Source organism: Plectropomus leopardus, chromosome 17, assembly GCF_026936395.1.
Source record: "Plectropomus leopardus strain MGB_pleo_1.0 chromosome 17, ASM2693639v1, whole genome shotgun sequence".
NCBI lineage: Eukaryota > Metazoa > Chordata > Actinopteri > Perciformes > Serranidae > Plectropomus > Plectropomus leopardus.
In genome coordinates this window covers 9,418,435-9,441,148 of record NC_142192.1, presented here as the reverse complement: position 1 = coordinate 9,441,148, position 22,714 = coordinate 9,418,435, and the positions used below count along the sequence as shown (strand labels likewise).

Here is a 22,714-nt window from a genome sequence, read left to right as displayed (position 1 = left end):
GGGCCTACTGCAGAGTTTTTGACTGAAAGTACTTCTTGAAAATTAGTTTGTCACTACTGCTCCTTGAAACCAGTGAGTCAAACGAATCATTTTCACATCTTGTCACTTTGCTGACATCACAATCATTAGAGAGACAGTTTAGTTGTAAACTATTTTTACCAAGTTGGGCGCTGGGATCGTCTTGTCGGTTGAGCTCCTCATCCTGGAAATATGTCTCGACAATGACAACTACATTTTAGCTCTTGTTCACCCTCATCTTCAAATTAAATTTACACTGACTACTTTGATATGTGCAGAGTGAGTGTTTACATCCCTGTGGACTGTGAGAAAAATAAATAAACCAAAACTATCACATCCGCAAACAACCAACAACAAATCTGACATATTTACCATAACAGCCGCTCTGAACTTTGGTCTAAATGAAACACATCCATAAAATAAGTGTTTGTTCTGCACCGTCCTTTGAAGTTGGATTTGTTTTTGCTCTTTAATGATTTCTTTCTTCTGATGATGATGGAAGCCGTGCTGACACCTTCTTTTGCTTCATCAAGTTCCGCTGCACAATTACATGAATTTACTTTCAATAAATTACCATCCTTGCATACATCAGTCAAATCATCCAGCTGAGGCATTCACAAACAATATGCATTATTAATTTCATTGTCAGTGTTTATTTGGTTAACTTGTAACCGACTTGGACAGCCCATTGCCTTGATGATGCATTTAAAAGCATCAGGGTCGGCTTTTTAAAAGGAAATCAGGGGATGACATGCTTCCACACACCACTTCGCTCCCCGCTGAGGCCACAGAGGGAAAAAGACTGAACTCCAGTGAAAGACCAATCAAAAACTCAAAAGATGCGTCACAAGCTGCCAAAGCCAAAACAACAGAATCAGGAAGATCATCCACATCACAGCGATTCTCAGTGAGTGGTTGTTAGCACTGATTGAGTGGATTTCAATTTAACAAGTTTCTCCTGTCTACAATACTTAATTGAATGAATATATTGTATTCATAAAAGAGAAAAAAACAACATGAGCAAACAAAGAAGTTCTGCGGAAATTATCTCTCATTAAGCACGGAGCGAAGAGTTTTCAAGCATGTCAGTCATTACTTTAAATGAAGAACTCTTTCCAAACAACTCTCAGCCTATGGGGTTCTGCCTGTATAGGAAAAGATTTACAGTGAAAGGTTGGTGAGAAGTCGGGGCCGAGAAAGTTTAAGACTGATGCATCCCAAATAGACATGTCTGCTAATGGCAGGAAAAACACAGCTAGTGAAGACAAATCAGAGCGAAGAAACACCTTCTAAAAGTGCCATGTTGCAGCCATCCATTTAGCCCCGAGGGCACCTGGAGGGTGCTGCAATGGCAGCTCTCATCTGCCATCAAACTATCATCCCAGATGACAGCTCTTAGGTACACTCCCAGCTAAATTCCAAACTCTTGCACCGGCTTACACCGAACTAAAAAAAAAAAAAAAAAAAACAGGAGAAGAGTTAAAGGGAGGGGTGCACAATATTGCAAGCATTTCAGGTAATCGTGCATTACAGCAATCCTTATTACGTTACTTAAAAGTTGAGCTGAGGTTCTGTTTATAGAGTAATTTCAAATGTATACTGAATTTCTAAAGGTTTTCCACCAATGTCTGATAATAACTCCAAACACAAGTCCACAAGCAGCACCTCATTAAGCCATTTCACACAAATACTGAGATATGTAAGCAAAATTAGGTCATATTAAAGGGACAGTTCACCATAAAATCTAGAAGACATATTTTTGTCTCCTACCTGTAGTGCTATTTATCGGTCTAGTTTGTTTTGGTGTGAGTTGCTGAGTGCTGTTGATATTGGCCCGAGAGATATCTGCCTTATCTGCAGTATAATGGAACTAAATGGCACTTGGCCTGTGGTACTAAAGGTGCAGAAAAAAAAAAAACATTTGAAAAACTTAAAAACAATGCTTCTTTTCCAGAAATCATGACCCAGTCACTTAGAAGAATCCACAGACCTCGTTGTGAGCAGTTTCACAAAGGAACTATTTTCTTTCTACCAAATGACACCCGCCAACTGTATCACTGCACAGAGGGAGGTGTGCATCTACCTCTAGCTCACCTAGCACAACTGAGCTAGCCAACATTATGCATTAATGCTTACATAAAGCATAAGTCTCTCGGTCATGAGTAGATGCACTCCAACCTCTGCAGGGCGATACAATTAGCAGGTGAAATTTGATTGCAAGAAACTGCTCACGACTAGGTTTGTGTTTTATCTTAAATAACACGGTCATAATTTTTCAAGAGACATTGATGTCAATTTTTTTTTTCCATTTTTCAATTTATTTTCTTTTTCTCTTTTTGGGAGCTTTGAGCATCATAAGCTGAGTGTTATCTAATTCCATTATATTGGAGGAAAAGGAAATAATCAAGATTGGCACTATGGGTAAAGTGAAAAATATGTGTTTTTGATTTTAGGGTTAGTGTCCCTTTAAATGCAATAAACTTAAGTTGAGTCACTCTTAAATTTAATGGCGTTTTCTTTTCTTTCCAAAGTCATGTTTTATGTCATGGCTTCCATGCATGATCCTAGTGTGGACGAGTGTCTGGTGCCAAGAGAGATGCATCACGAGAACTGGGACTCTGGGATTCCTGCTTTATCTGCCAGGCCTAATGATGGCATCCACCTGCTGTTTTATGGTCACAGCTGGAGCAGTGTAGCTCCCATTTGGCCCAAAGCGCACAATCTCTCTTTCACTTTCTCCATCTCTCTCTGCCTTATTTCTTGCCTTGCTTTTCTTTATTCTATCCTTTGCTCTTATCTTTCTCTCACCTTTATCTTAGTCGTTCACCGACCTGTTCTCAACACACTCTTTTTCTCCCCATCTTCACCCACCTCACTATTCACCACCCTTCTTTCACTTTCCCTTCTTTTTTTGTGGCTCATTGCCCTGATGTTCTTTTTATGGTCAACAGCCACGAGCTCCTCATCTGAGCTAGTCTGGCCTCATGTGTTTCAAGAGGGGTTTGAGTAGATGTGGGGGTGAAGGCCCACGAGGTGCCCATACCGCCAAACATCAGGACAATATGTCACACAGCTGCCTGATGACCTCGACCATTCAACCTTGCAGGGCTCTGACTGCGCATTTTCATCCTGAGGGTAGTTGCAACATGAAAGCAATACATCTTTTTCATACTGGGAAATATTCCTACTTTGTTATCACGATTCCCATATAGGTCCATGACAAAGTCAGAAACCAATTCGAGCTGCCTTGGGCATATCTTGTAATTGCAGCCACTTTTCTGTTTTTGAAAAATATTCCACAAGGTTATTTTATCAAAACATGCAACTGCGGTAATATTATACCTTCTTTTTGAGCATTTTTTTTTCCTTAACTCACTTGTGGGTGATGTAACATATGAATAAAATTGAAACAAGCCAACTATCGCAGATGTTGTGATTGTTTTAATTGAAGCTGCATTTATCAGTTCAAACAATAGTTCAAACATTCAAAACAGGTGAAGGAAGTCACATTTAAGTGTCTTTCAGGCTATTTTGTTGGTTTTCTTGATCACAACAATGAGAAAAATAAATAAATAAACCCACTGTACACCACCTGCTCAGCATCAGCACTCAAGAGTTGGTGGAGACCAAAACAAGAGCTAAAAAGAGTAAATATTGGAATTGCATGCTCTGAATAGCTCAAAACACAATCCCAACTATAAAAATGCTAATGTTGGCTCTAGAGATGAATATGAAATATGTGTTCAACATAGAGTTATCGCCGCCCAACCTTCCATATGTGACCATGACTTTTGCTTTTTTTTTTAACCACTTAAAATTGGTAAAATCTTATTTCACTGTACACACACACTGACAGCTAACTGTTAGCATCACATATTTGTTGTCGGTGTGAATTTTTTGGGCAGTTACACATCTCAGTGACGGATATCAGCTGCTGCTACTGTGTTAGTTCATGCTAACAGGTCAGCGTTGAACTGTCCTGAGACCAGCTGACTAACCTATGCAACAGCAGCAACAGAAAGTTTGACGATTTTACATATGTCAACTTTGAATTTATGGTTTAATAGACTAATTGAAGCCTGGTTGTTTGATAAATTAATTTCAAATGGCATTTGTTTCCTGTTAACGTTTACATGGTTTTTTTTTTCCAAACAATCGAGTACTATATAATGATTAAAAGCGAGTACTGGGAATGCCCATCCCAAGCTGACGTAGGTTAACATGTTGAACAACTACAGTGAAAATGTAACAGTATTGTGTTTACTATTTGTTACACTGTTGCCCATGTGCCCAAAAATCATATAATGTTGGCTTCAATTTTAAATGACTAGGTCAATACTTGAAAGCGTACATGTTTGTGGTGAAATTAAGAATCTTCACCGTTCACTGAAGCATCCCTTTCCGGCCAACATTTACACAGCATCAAGATGTTGCATCCCTCGAAATGTTGTCAAAACTGGCATTAGACATGAGTTGTGTGCATGTTTCCACTGACTTAACAGGACAACAACGGTACATTGAACAACTGAGCATCTCTTCCTTGAGGAACTGCTGCCTGTGTTTTGAGTGATAACCTAATTTCTGAGCTCAACATTTGAAAGTGTTGTCGGGCACCTTCACTATACTTTGCTTCTCCCCCAGACAGACCCATAGAGGATACTCTCAATATCTTCGTAAAGCAGATAGACAAGGGCTTTGCTTAAAGACCATTGAACAGCAAGAAATGTTTCACCAGTCTTTAGTCAAATATCCAAATAAGAAGCCTCACCTCACCTCACTTCCCTCTTAATCTCCTGTCACAATCATCATTTTCAGCTCAATCAAGAAACCCTCAACTGACCAGATTTTAGACAGGTGATCTCCAAGGAACTTCACAGCAGGTGTTTTCTAGACAACTTCTGACTGACTTGACTGAAGAAGATTGGAGTTTGGACTAAAAATAGGAGCAACAAATCATTTCTGGGAGACAAGCTGAAATTACTCAACAGCAGAAGGGGAAAAAATCATGATCGCAGCCCGGGCCCGTCAACAACCCAAGACGTCCTCAGAGAGAGGCACCAGCTTGACAACATGTCAATATCACTTTGAGTGCTTCTCTGCGAACACAGCTCTTTGGGAAATCTCATTTACTTCAACAGCTTTACACACAAAAAAGACAGTGAACATTTGACGAATGCAGAAAAAAAACTGAGCAGTTGATCTTTGAGACCGCAGGAAGACAATTTAAAAAAAAAAAAAAAAAAGGTAAGACAACACTCCTTTGTTGATCACTGTCAATGCGTTTACTGGACCAGACGGTGTTGTCTAACTTTCGGCAGCTAACGCCCGTCTGTCGGAGATCTTACGTTCACAGGAAAGAAATTGCCCTTCTTGAGTTTAGCCCCCAGTTCGACTGCCTCTTAAATCTGTCACTCACATGCCTCTCAGAAGCTGACAGGATGATTGAATACAAACCCATATTAACAGTGACAACTTCAGCTGCAGTTAAGCAGACCTGAGCAAACGGAGCGTTGTGGTAGGCAGGAAAGAAAAAAAAAAAAACACACACACACACACACACACATCTCTCAGTCACTCTGAAATTTAAGAAAAAAACATGATTTGGGTTTATTTATATATTAATAGAACATGCCTCAAATAATGGCAGCTTTACATTTTTACACTGTGGTTTGCAAAAAACAGACGGAGGGGTGGATAATGTGAACGAGGAGCTGTTTTTATTTTGAGGAACTGCACAGTAGTGAATATGCATATTGAAGCATGTCTTGCAATTTCCATATTTAGCTCCACACCCTTAGGTGGTTCTCTTAGTCTCCAGGGGCGACAGCCACTCTTGAGTGTGATTTGTCCCAGGGGCTGTTACACATGCTGAATAAACATGAGCCTAATCCTCCTTCCGCTACACTTGTAAGGGGTCAAAGTTCGTATTTACAAGAACAGCAAATCCACTTACTATCAAAACCTGTTTTGAGAATCGCCAGTCTTACATACACTACCTAACAGAAGACTTTAGTTTCTTCTATATGTCATATTTACCAAATCTCACATTGCGTGTGAAGAGATTTTTATCATCATTAATCAGTATTTCTAGATTTTAGCTATCTACCTACACAATTCAAAGAACAATACAGCCCATTTTTTCTCTGAAACTATGATGTGCAATAGCAAATGGATTGCCTTTTAGCATGGTACTGTACAACTTCAAATGGCTAAAGAGAGTAATTGGTCCATTTATAGCTTTAATCTTTGAGAGTTCTTGTCAAAATGCAAATCAAATATTTTCCATCAAAGATAATTTTCCTTTTGGGCTCAAGATAATCGTTTGTTCTAAAACAGTCTCTGTTTTGTTTTGTTTCTTTGTTTTTGTTTTTTTACATCTTCTGTGTGCGACTAAAAAAAATTTGGGGGAGAAAATGGCTTTGTCAGGATCTGGGGAGTGTTAGGGTGTTAAGTGATGTAAATAGCACCATCATCTCAAAAACTAACAAATGGGCAGTTGTTTACACTGTGAGACTCATCAGTTCACCCATGATTTTTACTAAGTAATCAACTAATATCTGCTGTGCAATGTTTTCAGATTAATGTGGTTTGTGTTATGGTGTTTTGATGTGGAACTGATGTGAACTGTGACTGAAAAGTGTGAAGCTTTATCTAACAGAACTGATGCTCGATCTAAAGAAGAGCACAAGGCCTGTGAGTAAGTTTAGACATGGCAATTTATTTTTTAAAGCCTAGCCTGTCTTTAAGGAACAAGGAACACCACATGAGGAGTGCTACTGAAATATATGTATACCGTTCAGTTATTGATTCAGTTATTGATTGCACCACACTCTCGGAGCACAGAGCGTACTCGCACAAATAGAGCAGCAGAACACCAGATGCATCGAAAGTGACACTTAATCATTCATTGCACTGGGTCCAAAAAGTTTCAGCAGCAGCTGCTTCTCTCTCCATCAATCTGATCAACTCCGACCGGGTTATTCGATCAATTATCCACCCCATGACGCAAACGTCACAAACTGCTGCTGAGGGAAAAAAAGGAACTCATGACACCGTTGGATGTTATCTGCCACTCCTGCGTCTAAACTATGTTACGACCGCAACCAAAAGTTTGCTGATTTTTCTCATTTAGACTTTGCTTTTATGGTTTAATAGGCTTATTGAAGCCTGATTGTGCAATAAATTAATTTCAAATTGCTTTTGTTTTCCATGTTGACCAAATTACACTTCTATTCTTACACTAGATTTTCTTTTTGGCAATTACTTGAGTGCTCTCTCATAATTCACTGCAAGAATTTGAAAACGGAAATACATTAAAATATCCATCCCCAGAAGCAATAACCAAAGAAAAATAACTACAGTCCATGTAATATTTAGGATGTAATGTTCTCATTGGACTAAAACTACAAAACCAAGAACTAGAAAGGTAATTTATATTATGTGTATAATGTGCTGTTATTCATAAAATATGTGTGCAATTATTTTTTTTTAATGTTTAAGAGATGAAAAGGTTTATTTACATTAACACAAGCAGAACTGCTTTAGTTATTTCTGTGCATAGGCTGCTATATTTAGGCACTAACTTTTGATTTGAAAGCTGGTTAGCACTGACAAATCATGGCTGGTCAGAGGTGCAACTTAGAATACTTATGTACAAGATAACAGTCCATGGCGATCACAAACAAGAGCAATTAGCACATTATTTTGATCTACAGAGTATAGAGGAATAAGAGGTAAGTGAGTGATATGATGATACTATGGTCAGTGTAGCCTAATGGCAGGAAGAACCTATAAGCTTTAGAGGAAAATAGACATAACCTTTGTCAAATGCCCTGGTGAAAAGTCCACACAATAACAATCCATGAGCTTCATAAAATTAACCAAGTAACCAAGTTTATATTTGACAGGCTTTGTATATGACAGACTTCTACACAAACGTTTATCTATTAGTAAGTTTGGTGGTCTTTGTTGGCTTGAATCCAAATGGAGGACCAGTTTGTTTACTTCTTAAGGAAAAAAAACAGTTACCCATAAAACCATTTTAAAGACATGACATGATTCACTGTTGCAGTTTCTTTTTTTTGTCTAATTGTGAAACATACAGCACCAGTAGAGTAAGCAACCCTCTTTTAATTGTCATTTTTTATTGTTAAACTACCTCCTTCTTCCTCTCACCAATTAGGGAATATAGAGATTTGTCTTTAGACTTTCTCTCTGTATGTGCTCCATCTGCCTACTAAATCATTCAACAGCACTGTGCTTCTCATTAGCTCGCTTAGCAAAACTTCCTCAAAAATCAAATAAATCAGCGCCTGGGACTAGAAATTAAAGTCCTGCCTGCACGCTCTTGGCAAGCTTTTTTCCCCCATCTTCTTCCTTCTGAAAAAGACCAGTACTTAAGATTTAGAGCACTGCAGTCCTGCAGGCTGGCTTAGCTTCACCCTGGGGTTCTGGTACAATGAAGAGAACCAAGGATGCTCGTGTTATGAGACAATCTGTGCTTCAGTATCTTTACAGCGTGTCTAGTAATAGCCATCACAGCCAAGTGTCAGCTTGCTTAAAATACACATCATGCAACTGCAACGTCCCAATTTTGAGTCCAGCTATAGGGACCTTAAACACATGTCAGGCCCTCTGTGTCTCTTTGCAGATTGTGTATTATTGATAATACAATCAACTGTTTTGAGTTAGAAGCCAGGAACAGACAAGAAAATTTGACAATTTGAAACATTTTCATGTTATGAAGGAGACAAAATGTTTGGCAACCTATTATTGTGAGTTTTAGTGTGTCTGTGTGTTACTGCTAAATAATGAAGAGCTTTCTGGGCAACAGATTCCCAGTTTGAAGAGAGTCAACAAATCTTGGGGGGGGGGAATGCTAAAATATCATCACCAATAAAGACAGAAAAAGAGAGAGTGATGCTACATCAGTGTGTCAGCAATTTCAGCTCAAGCTATCATTAAGTAATCTGATTTTTAAAAGGGCAGAAACAATCCTTGTGAGATTTTTTTTAGCTTCAGTTCATGATCTCTTGATTTTGTATTTTTTTGTTTATCTCTCCCTCCCCATCCCACCCGCCTCCCAGAGCGACCATCGTTTAAATGCAAGCCAACATCTGACATTGTTTGGGCTCAGTTTGTTTATGGAGGGTGATGGCTAGCCGCTGAGATGCAGGACTCACTTGGGACTGGACCAGTCAAATCTCGTCAGGCCCTGGATGACTAGATGAAACAGCCGTTCAAGGCCCATCCGCACAGGTTTGCGTTCAAAAGACAGCATGGCATGAGGCCTGGGAGACGCAACCGCCCATGGGTCTGTTTATAAAAAAATAAATAAAAATAGAGAGAGGGTGAAAAAGAGCAGGGAGGAATGGAAAGAGAAAAATATGATTTATTTAGCATGTTTACTGTTTGCTTTTTCTTGGAGAGCAGATTCATTTTTAAAGAAAAAAATAGATATGAAATCCCAGGCGTACAAACTTTATATTCCTGTGGAATTTGACTTCAGCACTCATCACCTGTTATAAGGCAGAATTTGATAACTTTCGCCTTGATGATGAAGTTTAATTTTCTAGTTTTCCGGATCTAAAAAACAGTTTTACTATCAAAGAGTCAGATGTTGGATTTTAAGGTGATAACTGAAGCTTCCTTTGATAACTACAGAGTGAATGGCTCAAAATCCTGTTTGATTAGGCCAAAGTATATGGCTACAAAAGCATAATTACACAGTTAATTTACCTATTAAACATGCGCCTGTATTGCTGTCCCACCAAACAAGGACTGTGTGTGTTCAGTGAGGCATCTGATGCTGAAAACAGTAGAGTGACTTAGATGAGGGACATACAACATGAAAAGGTAGTATTTTCTATTTATTTTAAGTAGAAAACTCAGCCACCCCCCTCCTCTGAAAAATAAAGTACACAACACCGGCACGGAAGCTAAGCACTGACTACGGGGGACCACCAAAACGTATCTTAACCACCCAAAAAGCCCTATTTTTGATGATACTGAAAATTATACAGTCTGGAATTATAAACACCCTGGTTAACCTGGATACCTAGCTGCTTCAATCCAAGCTCGGCATAAGTAGTTTGGGTAGGTAGCGGTGCCAATTTTTCAAGTCATCACCCCAGAGGTCTTACATAAGGACGGGTGCAAGTACTTGTATACCTACCATTTGACACAATAAATCAAAGTAAACTAACTTCATAGTTATTTGCTCACAGACAATCCAAGTTAACTTAACCATTGTGCTATTCAGCAAATTTGAGACTATTATTTGTGTAAGATGGTGTGTGTACGCATGGAACTTTTCAGAGGAAATGTCTCTTGTGATGAGATGAAGCTTTTAATTTATGCATCACTGGTTCTCTATTAAAACATCATGTAATTAACACCCTTTCTGCACATTTAAGTTCCCCATCGTCATTCTCATCACAACTGACTGCCTTTTTTTTCCCTTAAATCACAGCCTCTCTAATGTCATCAAAGGTACCCTATTTAAATTGCAGAACACTGGCAGAGGTTTCTCAAGAGGACACAGGAATAACGGTAAGTGTCCACCATTAAGTGAGTTAATAAATATATAAAAAAAAATACGCACGAATGCAAATGAGGGTTATGACGAGGGTACTTTGAGGCGACTTTGTGATGCAGGAGCTATTCATCACTGTGGGTGAAGATGCACTCTTCATCGTCCTTAGCTTTATCTAATGAAGACCCCATATGCAAATGAGCCTGCCCTTTTTCCTTGATTTTTCCTCTTCTGTGTTTATAGCTGAATGTGGGAAAGTGGGCGTTACAATGTGGCAGAAATGTTACAGCACAAGCACTCTAAATTCATAGGATAATGTATGTATGGAGGACAGGATATATATATATATATTAAGAATCACACTTAATATTGCTGTTTCTGCATGCACCTGCTTACAACACACTCTTGCACCATGCATTGAGCTTTTATTTTAATCTTTTTCTAGAGCTGGCTGCAAAGTCCTAGTTAACAACATACAGCACATCAACATCCTGAGGTGGCTTGGAAATTCATCCAAACAAATGAAAAACACACTTACTTGGCAGATATTGGAGGGAATAAACGGAGAGAAGCTTTGATTAAGACTATAGAAATATCACTTTTCTTTATGTGTGCATGTTCACATCACATCACAATTCTCCAATTGCATGACTCAGTTTGATTTTGATTTTCTTACTTTATTTTTTAGCATTTTTAGCATGCCATTGTCAGACTATCGCGTCTTGATTTGTAAAGATCAACAGATCATTGGTTTTATGCCCTGCCAACTGTCATTGACATTGTCAAATTCCTCTTTAAAAAGAGCTACATGGTCTCAAGTGTGACGTAGCTGCCATATATTTTTGAGAATGTACCATATGTGGGCCATATGGTCATTTTAATTTAAAATGTAATGACAACTTATTTCACCAATCAAGTAGGAATAAACTGTAACACAAAAATGAAAAAAAGAGCCACTAGATGATGGAAAGGTACTTTACAACAACAGCTGATTTTCCTCGCTCGAAAGCCACCAGATCCTTGCTCTATGTTCACTAGCATAGCCTACAACTCAGACTTGGTCGAATTCAATTTAGCCATTATAGAGCATGAGACTTTGAACAGAGTTTAGTGGGGCATTCAGGGTGACAGCATGACTACACAATATATTAAGCAAGCAATGCTAGCCCTCCAAGCTAAGGCATGCTAACTATGCTAATGAAGAATTGTAATTTCTTTGCAGACACTAGATATCAATCAAAACCCATAGACTGTATCATATGTTGTTGTGCACTGTAAATTCACCAGGTTTAAGCAGAAGGCAGAAAATAACACTATCTCCATCCAGAAATCCAGAAATTGCAACACCCCTACTTGTAATAGGTGCCTGACAGAGAGCTGAACCTCCAAATTATAGGCGTCTCTGTAAAGGCAGATAAACAGGGTTTCCACACATTTTTACTCAATTTTCATCCCTTTCCTGTAATATTTTACCCAATTCCCATTTAAGTAGTTTAAAATGAGCAGGCCTATAAAGAGAAACAGCCATTTCATTATTAAACAGGCACCTCCCAGTCATTTGTCAACTGCGAGTGTTTGCCAGCTTTACCAACCAGCTGCATACACCCATAGGCCACACTGGCACATTCAGGAACTTTGCAAAACTTAAAGGTTGCGACAATTTTTGATAACTGTTTTGTGACTTTAAAAGAAAAAGAGGTTGTGCTTCAATAATGGGATTCTCAGTGAGGGAAGTGTAGAACCCACAACAAATAAGCATATTCCAGAAACAATGTAGAGGTAGAAAATCCCAATTTTCCAAGTAAAGGAGGCTAAAATATTAACATTTCACTTGTTTAATTCACATCACAATAAACCTCCCCTACACATTTCCACACAGAGCTTTCGGGGCTTTTTGGCATTTTTTCTGTTTCCCTCCTCATCTGACAGCGTGCTTCTTACTCCCCAAAGTGGGCATGGCCTTGGTGATGACACAGTGCCAGTCTGGTCTATGTTTATCACATGATCCTTGTGATTTTTCAGCAGTCACACAGTGCTGTACTTGTTGTAAATCAGTAAAACAAGGAGCGTATTTTATGTAACTTTAGGCATATTTGGGAATTTTCTGAACATTTGTAAAACAGCCAAAACAACATATATTTAAAACTTCTTCTAAACATTCTGTTAATTCCAAACAATTCCCAGGTCTGGAAAACACTTATTTACAGTAATTTAATTTTATACTAATTTACACTAATTTAATAACTTCTCCAGGAATTTCATGACCGTGGGAACCCTGAATATAAATACTGAAAAACAGAAACGAAAGATGCAGTGCCACACAGTGCAGATGCCAAAGCCTAACATATATTTACACAGCTCTCTACTTTCAGTCCACAGACAGCACACATAAGCACTTATTCTTATTTCCTTCAGTTTCCTAGATTCAAGAGTACATCACACAAGTATATCCTTTCAAAGACCATCCATGAACACTACTACAAACAATGACCAAGACATTCCCAGTGGTATTTCTTGTACTTATGCCTGAATAAATATATTATCAGACAGTGTAAAGGCAAGACATTTGCTGTGGCACTGATACCTTTATAAATCAACAAAACCAACTATTTTTTTCTTCTCGCTTGTCAGTTGAAATTTAAACTTTTGTTGTTGAGTTAAAATAAAGCTGGACTGAGGTGAAAATGTTATTTATTGTAATATTTGTGTTAATTGCTTACTTATTTGCATATAGGACCAACTAAATGTCTCACTCAGGCAAAACCTACTCAAAAAAATCAGAGATATCAGAAGAAGCAAAGTATCAAAGATTAAAAGCTTACGAATGAATGGACTGATTCTGAGAGACTGAATAAACGTTGGCTTTCAAAAACCGATTCATGTGACTGTTTGCATACATGAAAACACTCATTATCAAACAGATATGCCCACATTAAAGTGAAAAGGTCATTCTCAAGTCGGGATCTTCTACTGGCCTTGACAAAACAGCACCACAGTGTCATCTAAGATTTTCACTTTACTTGCACAAAGTCAACTGCAGGCAATGTGTGCGCACACACAGACACAAACAAACACACACACACACAAGGCCTGTGGTTACACAATGACACACATCATCTTTGTTGAAAAATAGCTCTCAGTAACTGCAGACTCTCACAACCTTGAAGTCTGGATTCCATGTGGACAAAACAACTTTCAGACACGCTCCTGTATTTGAAAACAAATCCAAGTTACATTATAAGATCTTCCTGCTTTAACTATAGTTAGGCCTTGTTTAGCAGCATTGAATTGTGTATTGCATAACAGTGCAACACATATAAATGCTTTGAACATCACTTTGATAGTTCCATTTTATTGCATAAAATAGCCTTCTCTTATATACACTGTAAAATATCCTTGTTCATTTTGTATAACTACAGTGCGTTTTGGATGCTGATATTAATATCTAAGTTTAAATAAACATAACAATCTTTTTTTTTTTTTTTTAAAGATTTGGTCATTTTTTTCTGTCAAAGAATTTTGACCAAGATGAATTTCACCAGACATTTTTTTTATTTATTATTTGAAGTGATTTAGAAGCAATAAGGGCATACTACAGTTTTTACAGCAGACACATCTTTGTTCATTCCTGTACTCTCATTTCTTCTTATTTATCAGCAGATATATACTATGGGTACATACTGATGTGGTGTGTCTGTGACAAGCTACTAAATTGGTTGAGCTCTAATTTTATGTAGTGGTGCACTGATTGTGAAATTCTGCCAATACCGATGTTAGAAATAATAATTTGGCAAATAACCAGTACCAATCTTTTTTGTTGTTGTTGTTGTTGTTGTGTTTAATTTGTTTTGTTTTTTTATTTATTCACCTTTTGTACTAGTGAAGCGAAGAAATCTTCATTATAAAAAAATCCACTGCACTGTTCAATAATACACATTTATGGAACAACCTTTACAATAACCTACTTCTCAACTTCTTCTCAAAATTGATGTGACACAGCAGAAAAATCGCGGCCACCGCCATTGGTAAATAACATCTTATTTGCCAATAGGCTGATGACAGTCAACAAGGCGGATATCTACAGATACCGATGTGTGGCCAATAAACCGGTGCATCCTTTATTTTAGGATATAAATTTGAATCAAATTGCCCAGCTTGAGCGGCTACTGAGCCAAACAGACTTTTTCACCCATATTTTCAGCTGAGATCGAAAATAAAAATTTGCAGATCTATGAATAAAAATCTGCATAACTCTTCAGAATGTTGTTTTGTTTGTTTGTTTGTTTTGCCTCTAATGCAAAAGAAAATCACTTCCAAATATGTGGATAATTCTGCAGCAATGTCCTCGGAATTCAAATTCAGATTCCATGTGGGCCTGCATGTAAGTGATGACAGAGTTCATGGCTTCTGAATGTTGAGGTCTGAGAAAGTTGTTGGCTTTAACATGGGATCACTTGGTGCAAATAGAAACCTTTGACTCCCACATGGCCACAAATTGATGATGTGAGAGTAAAACAAGAAAGATGGAGAAAGTCCTTATGAGTAAAACACAGGAAGCATCCTGCACAGTCAGCTGTAGAGAAAAAGAAGTGAATCAAATAATGTGCAGAGAGGAGGGAGGAAGAGGAGGATTGTGCCTTCATAGCATTATATGATATTTGTTCAACAGAAGTGGTAAATAAGTCAGGGAGTATAATGAAGAGAGAGCTGAACAGTCGGGTAACATATTGCCAGACAGCAGCCATTAGCCAGAGAGCTGCAAAAGCACATCAGGGGAAAACTCAAAGAGATAGAGAGGCAACAAAGAAAGACAGGGGGAAGAGAGAGTGAGGGTTGGAGGCAGAGATGTGAAAGGAGCGAGAGAGAGAGTGCAGACTGGAGTGTGGAGACTGATTGCCGTTGATCTTCACAATAAGCAGGGCCGACAAGCGGCGAGCGCGCCTCTGCTCCGACACTAATTGCCCGTGAAAGGTGACCCGCGGTGAGGCGGAGGCGCTCAGCTCCGATCGTCCTCGCCGCGCGACGTCCGCCCTGATCGCACGCGACACCAGACAGCCGAGCCGTCACACCGGCCACCAGCCCCACCAGCTCAACAGCCGGAACCCATCCGGAGAGGGAGACAGACAGAGAGGGGCAAAAGAGACCGAGAGCGAGGGGGATGAAGGGGAGGGACTGAGAGGATTGAAAGAGTGAGGGGAGAAAGAAACAGGGCAGGAGACAGGAAGAATACACCAAGATGGAGAGTTTAAAAGAAGATTGAGGACAGGCTGTAAAGAAGAGAAAAAGGATTTAACTTGAGGAAACGCTATTGAGAAAGAGAGACGGAAAGAAAACACAGAAAATGCTTTGTTTGTAAAAGGATGAAATGAGAATGTGAATGATAATAAAGCAGAGTAAAAAAGATTGAACTATACTGTAGTGCTGCTGCTACCCACTAATTTGGTATATTTCAAAGAAATAGATGCTCTGTGTGTGTAAAAGAGAAAAAAGAGGGAGAGGGAGTGAGTAATAAGGAACAATCCCTGATTTTCACCACAAGGGCTGTTAACTGCACCATCAAGTCAAATCTATAATTATACACCCTAACCACTACGACAAGGTTTTCTGAAGACTGTAGTAAAATTAGGATGGTCTCTTGCTAAAGACCAGAAATTATTAAAAAAAAGGGTTATTATTATGACTATTTTTTAGTATGGATTGATCTGCCATTACCGTTCTTGATAAATTGATTGATTGTGTCCAAAAACTGTCCGAAAATAGTAAAAATATCTCTATTTTCCTGTCTACGAACAATCCAAAATCCAAAGATATTCCATTAAGGGATGGGTTGTCAACATATATTCTAAATTCAATTAGAAATGCAAATTGTATAATAATAATAATAATAATAATAATAATAATAATAATAATAATAATACATTAAAATTCAATTGACTGACAGTTAAATGTAAGTCAAGCTGAATGAGCAAAGGATTCAACAACAACTTTGAGGTAATGAGTGAGAATGAGGCAGAGGACTCGACAGCAGAGAGTGATTTGCACTCTGAGCAATCTAAAAAAAAGCCCCGTATGGAAATACTTCTGATGGTGGTTAGTCGACTCAAGATTAAGTTGTATGCAAAGTATAAAAAACTAGAGGTTGACTGATATTGGATTTTTAAAGGCCAATAAAGACAACAGTTTAAAGACAGGATATTCTTCTCCTCAAAGTCGATCTGAGATTTTCAGGTATGCAATGACATTACCTTGAATTCACAATGACAAGCGATTGGCATCATTTCTGTTAATTGTATTGGAATTGTTATTTTAAATTTAATTGGTAGTTGCTAACAAGATACTTATGAGTGGAATAATTTTGTATTTTAAAAATAAAGGGGCCTTTACTACAACAGCAAGTGGCAGCATTCACTCAGTCGTGGACTAATGGACGTAGAGTCTAGCACTAATACGGAGCTGGAGCAGCTGTGGTTAAGCTAAAAAAACTTGATGTAAATACATGAACAATACCGTAGACTCGCACAGCAGAAGGAAATGGCTTTCTCTGGAGCTGTACCCACTGTTCACCTTCTTTTTACTACATTTATCACGAGAGTGGTGGGGGGGGGTCTACGGCCTTTAAAAGTTTTTATGGCACAGATATTATTTTAAGGATGCGTGTAATATTGGCACGCCAGCTGTAACGGCCCATATATGCTTTAAAATGAAACATCAGAATCAGCCAATATACTGATTCTGCCGATATCAAAAACCAAGAATAACCTAATGTCATTTTTGGCTAATGTTGGGAACACTCATCTTAAACGAAATATAAGAAAAGCAGCCAAATAGTTTCTGTTTATAAGAAAAATTCTTCTGTGTTATTTAGTAAAGAACCTTGGACATGCGTTTTCCTATTAGAACCTGAAATACAGCAGTCACATCATCGCATCATTAAGGCTCTCTAAATCCCCATTTATTTGATTTAATCAACACAGACAATAAATATGAAGTATTCACACAAAGCATGGTAGCAGAGAAGGTATTAGTACAAAAGTAAAGGAATGAGGAATTAAAGGATGGACAAAGCCGACAAAAACACAACCAAACTTGAGCAACTATAAGGAACTGTAGGCTGAATGATTGAATAAGAAACTGAAAGGGAAAAGGCACCATAGCTGGCCTCATGATTTCTGAGGCACCAGAGAGTAAAAGCAGCAGTCAGGGTGGCGACAGGGCTGCAGTCGTCCCGACAGTCATGAGAGGATAGAGAGGTGTGAAAAAACAATATAATGGTTACAAATGATCAGATGGAGGGGGGTTGGGGCCATGAGATAAAAGAGAGAAAAGAAAGCTCTACTATGAGTACTGGGAAAATGGCTGGCTGGAATAAGCGGACAGTGTGTGAAGCTGCAGGCCCTCCTCCTACTTCAACACACAATCAAATGCTGCCCTGATTTCTGCTGCCATGGTTTCGCTAACGGAAATCATCGACTACACATAATAATGGCAGTCATAACAGGAAAGTTACTAAACTGGGAAAGGGTGGGGAAATTATTTTACTTGTAATTTAACTGCTTTGAAATACACTTTTTCCGAGCTCACTGGAGCAGGCAGAACACTTAGTGAATGTGTTGTACTGTAATGACTTCCAGTAACATTTATCAACTAGTTGAAACTTCCAGAAGCATCTTTTATCATTGATTTTTCTCCTCTTTTTCTTGGTTTTAAGAGGTTATGAGGGGATAAAGAAGAGAGACGAGCCTGGATCTTTTTACACAGTGGAGCCAGACAGCTGGAGCCCAGTGTGGGGGAAGGAGCGTGGGCAGGCTACAGACCATTTTCCCAGCACAGATACGGATATATTGGAACGCAGTGGCCATTAATAACAACTCAGTTGTCATCTGCACAGTCATTGACCCCCAGACCGGTCAATATGTGTGCAGAAAGTGAGGAAAAGAGTGTGTGCCCCCATATGTGTGTGTGCAATGGCATGAGCTAAATCTGGTTTTGCTAAATCACATATAAAAATACCAGAAAACACATAAAAAATGTCTAAATATGAAACAGGTATATATATATCACTGTGGCCACATATATTCTGAATTCAAATGTATGTGTGTTGAACACTGGATTAATTCAGTTTGTGGTTAGCACCACCCGTTGGTAGTGCATAGTATTGTATAGGCTATTGGCAACACTTGCATGTGTGGCTTATGTTAATTAACCTCCTTGCATGAAGGCTTCTTGAATTATGTATTCATCGTAAGCATGGTACATGTGGTGATGAAAACATGTCTTCATTCATATAATGATTTATGGCATTAGGTTGGTTCACTTTTCTCTGCTATAAGCATCTGAAACAAGAATGATTTCTTCCTGAGGAGGTGTAATGAAAATACACATCAGTGTGTATTCAGTCGGAGTATTAACTTGATTCACTTTAAGATAAATACAATATCTGGAAAGATATTCCACTTACAAGAACCCTAAATATCATATATGTATCAGACAAAATATCAGCAGTCAATTTAAAAAAGGCTGAGGCTCTGCAAGACTGACAATCATCAGAGAGCATTAGCTGAGTGAACAAAGTGAAGTGACCGAAATAACAGCACTGCCAGAAAAAAAATAAATTTATCCCAGTTATCTTCTCAATTCGATAAATGTGCCTTTTGTATAACAGTAATCATCATATTTCATGCTGTCACTTTCTGTCTAATTGCTTGCCTTGGAAACATGTGTCTGTGCCTACTGTGTCCTACTGAGCACTGCGCAGAAAAGACAGACACACACCAATTAAAGTGTGCTAGTTTTAGTTATCTGCACGAGGAGCACCTGACAAGTTAATTCTTCGCCATCGTGTCATTTCTCAAACAGCCAACATTACAAGGCCTGCATGTGTATGTTCTGTGAGTGAACATTGCAAACCATGCTCAGGTGAACACTGTGCAGTTTTAACAAGGCACTCAAAATAAGATGTTCAGTTGTTGTCTGCTAAAGACAGGAAATTACTTTAAACCTGCAAGCTAGTCAAAGGACCAGCGTGAGGTGTCTGTGCATAAGAAGGTTTGATTTCTCCCTTTTGCCAGGTAGCTTTATTTCAAACAAGAAATGATGCCAGGCCACAGTAATGTTGAGTCCCCAGAAACCAAAGGGGGTCATTTCAGGGTCCCCAATAAAATTTTGTTTGTTTTTTTTTTCCAAATTGTAGTGTTAAAGATGTGTTTGAAGTTATTTGCTTAAAATGATGGCTATATTTGAAAATGCATCTGAAAAATAAACAAATTAAATCCTAAATCTGAAAATTTCAAAACCATAGACTAGAACTTATGATTTCATTTCACTCAATGAGACTATGAACAAAATGGTATCTCTTTTCACGCAAAAGGAATGGCGGGGATATGGAAAATGGTGGCCACAGGTAAAAATATTTTAGGTTTAAAAAAATATATATATATTTTTTCAACACGGTGTGCCACCTGGACGGTTAAACATCAACATGAATCAATATAATATTTATTGGTGGCACAATCGTATTATCACAATGTAACATTATTAGAAAAACACGGGGCGCATCCATCCATCCATCCATCCATCCATCCATCCATCGATGGTCATAAAGCATCATCGGGTCATCATCAACATGAGTAAATACAGCATCTGCTGTAACAACAGACATTGAACTTTAAGATTAAACAATGTCTGTTATATCTGAAATATTTTTTTAATTTTAGTGTTTTGCAAAGCTTAAAATTATATATTGCTGTACAGGACCTCCACGCCGTGACACTGACACCGCCGCCACAGAGCTTCAGAGAGCCGGGGATGAGAGCAGGCAGGCAGGCAAACGGGTGTCTGATGTGAGCAGAGGGGCAAAACCTCTGACACATCACCGACAATTTGATAAAAACATCCAAAACATTAGTCTTACAGCGATTTCTGTGACATGAGAAAAAGTCATGGGATGCAACTGTTTCTATGATTTTAATTTACAGGTCACAATCTACAAAATAATAGTGCTTTCCAGGATGCCTCAATAGTGAGTTTGCCACGTTATTTTAGATATTGATGCATCATGGATGCAGGACACGTACCTCAACATAACTTGGAAAATTAGCATTAATATTTAAAGTTGATGTCCTCTTGCTCAGCAATGTTAACAGTATGATCTACATATGAACAAGGTTACAACCGACTTCAAGTGCTGACCACAAGTGTTACCCACTAAGCATAGAGGTTTTTTGTCCTGTGCTTAGTGTAATAAATATCCACATCAGCCAATGGGAAGATAATGTAAATAAATAAATAAAACACTAGTTTGGTCACTTTAAAGGCTGTGCAATGTGGAGAAAATCAAATATCACAATATATTTGACCACTTACACGGATATCAATATTGCAACAATATTGTAGCCTTGACTACTGGTGCTTTCACAAAATATTTACATCATGAGATTTTTGGTAATCATGAGTAATGTGGATGTAATAAGTGGGTAAAATGGGTAAAGACAAATAACAAAACAGCTAGAACAGTTCAAAAAATGACATACATTTACTGTAAGGCAGCGTTAAAAAAGGGGGAAAGACGATATTACGATATCCAAATATGTGGTGATATATAGTCGCATATCACAATATTGATGTAATATCGATATATTGCTCAGTCCTCGGTCACTTAACACTCCACACGACCATAGCGGCACTCTTAAAAGCTCTTGCAGAATAAAATAAAATTCTTCAACAGTTGAGCATAACACAAAAAGTAATTTACTTTTGTTTTTTCATACATTATTTTCAATTTTATCAGTCCTTTGAATGAAAAGTATCCTTTATTATATTTTGTTAATCCAAAAATAAAATTTGGGTCTGAACTCTCCAAATGTTTGTTTTCATTATGATACTCAAGCCTGTTTTTCATATAGCTTTGAAAAATGTGTTTATGTGTAGACTCTTTAAAAGAAGCATCTCTGTTTTGACGTGGGTTAAGAACACTTGAAAATATTTTTCTTCTTTAAATTAATCTCTTAAAAAAATAATCACGCATGTACACGGGTAAATAAATTGATGACTAAAACATTAAAATTTGTTTACTTCCCTCATCTGCGAATGTATGTATCTGCAGCTTTGATGGAGCGATTTTTAACCTGAGTGTTGCACTGAAGAAACTAATTTCAGGCTGGAGATGATAATCAAGGTTCCAAAGTTCTCCAGTTTGGCTACATATCCACAAGCGATCCAAGGGACTTTCTAATTAAGAAGTTACCGCTCAGGCACTTTCCGTTCTTTTTTTAAAGCAGTTAAAAAGTTCCTTAACTTCCCCCAGTCCTGTACACTTTGTAGTGCTGCAGCATCAACTCTCAAAGTCAAGGAGCTTTGCTGGTTTTCCCCTGGAGACCATCCCCGAGATTTCCCTTTGCACATTTCCGCAAGACTACTGAGAGTGGCGAGTAATAACGCGGTTTAAGATGCTAACACCTCGCCATTAACATGTGGCCAGTCCTAGCGCCCTCTCATCAGCGCCCCGAGGGTTTCTTCCTCTGAAATGCTCTTTTAGCAGCTCCCTGACAGGCGAGCGTTTGGCTTTCTAGTTAATTAAAGGGAAAAACATGGCCTTAACTGGTGCATGGTCGCGCCCAGCCTGCATAATGGGACGTAATTAACTTCCCCTCATCGTTACTTCACTTCAAAGGGTCGGTTTTGAGTCAGCCATGCAGACACACACACAGAAGCGCACACACACATATAAGATGTGTATTTATTACTGCTTGTGCGCACAGATAAAGCCCAGAGTAAAAGATCTCTGTAGCTCTCCTCTGGGAGTTACATACAAGAGCCTGAACTGTCGGATAGATCCTGGAAAAAACTTGTTTCTGCTAACTTGTGATTGAATGTTGATAACATTAACACACACACACACACACACACACACACATGCACACACACACACACACACACACACACACACACATTCTGTGTGCTCTGCAATACAAAAATCAGAATCTACAGGTTTAAAATTGAATTAACATAATAAATTGTGCTAAATCCTTGAGCATTTTTGCAAGGTTGCTTCCTCTATACTAAAATATACCAATTAATTTAGTTTTGTCAAAAATGATATGAAAGAATTGAATATAATAACAAGTGAAATGCGTGTAATGCTAGCCCGTCAACTTACATTGTAAC

At 38.3% G+C, this 22,714-nt stretch overlaps 1 protein-coding gene across 3 annotated transcripts in view; it reads right to left on the bottom strand.

Annotated features, from left to right (window-relative positions):
- tshz1 (teashirt zinc finger homeobox 1) overlaps nt 1–22,714 on the bottom strand; it is a 200,879-nt gene that overhangs the window by 154,570 nt on the left and 23,595 nt on the right. Inside the window, exon 2 of one of the 3 annotated variants that reach the window (XM_088090477.1) lies at nt 9,201–9,333. The exons of the other annotated variants lie outside the window; for them this stretch is intronic. The gene's annotated coding sequence lies outside the window, so the exon portion shown is untranslated. The remainder of the gene's footprint in view (nt 1–9,200; nt 9,334–22,714) is intronic. 3 annotated transcript variants of the gene reach the window in all.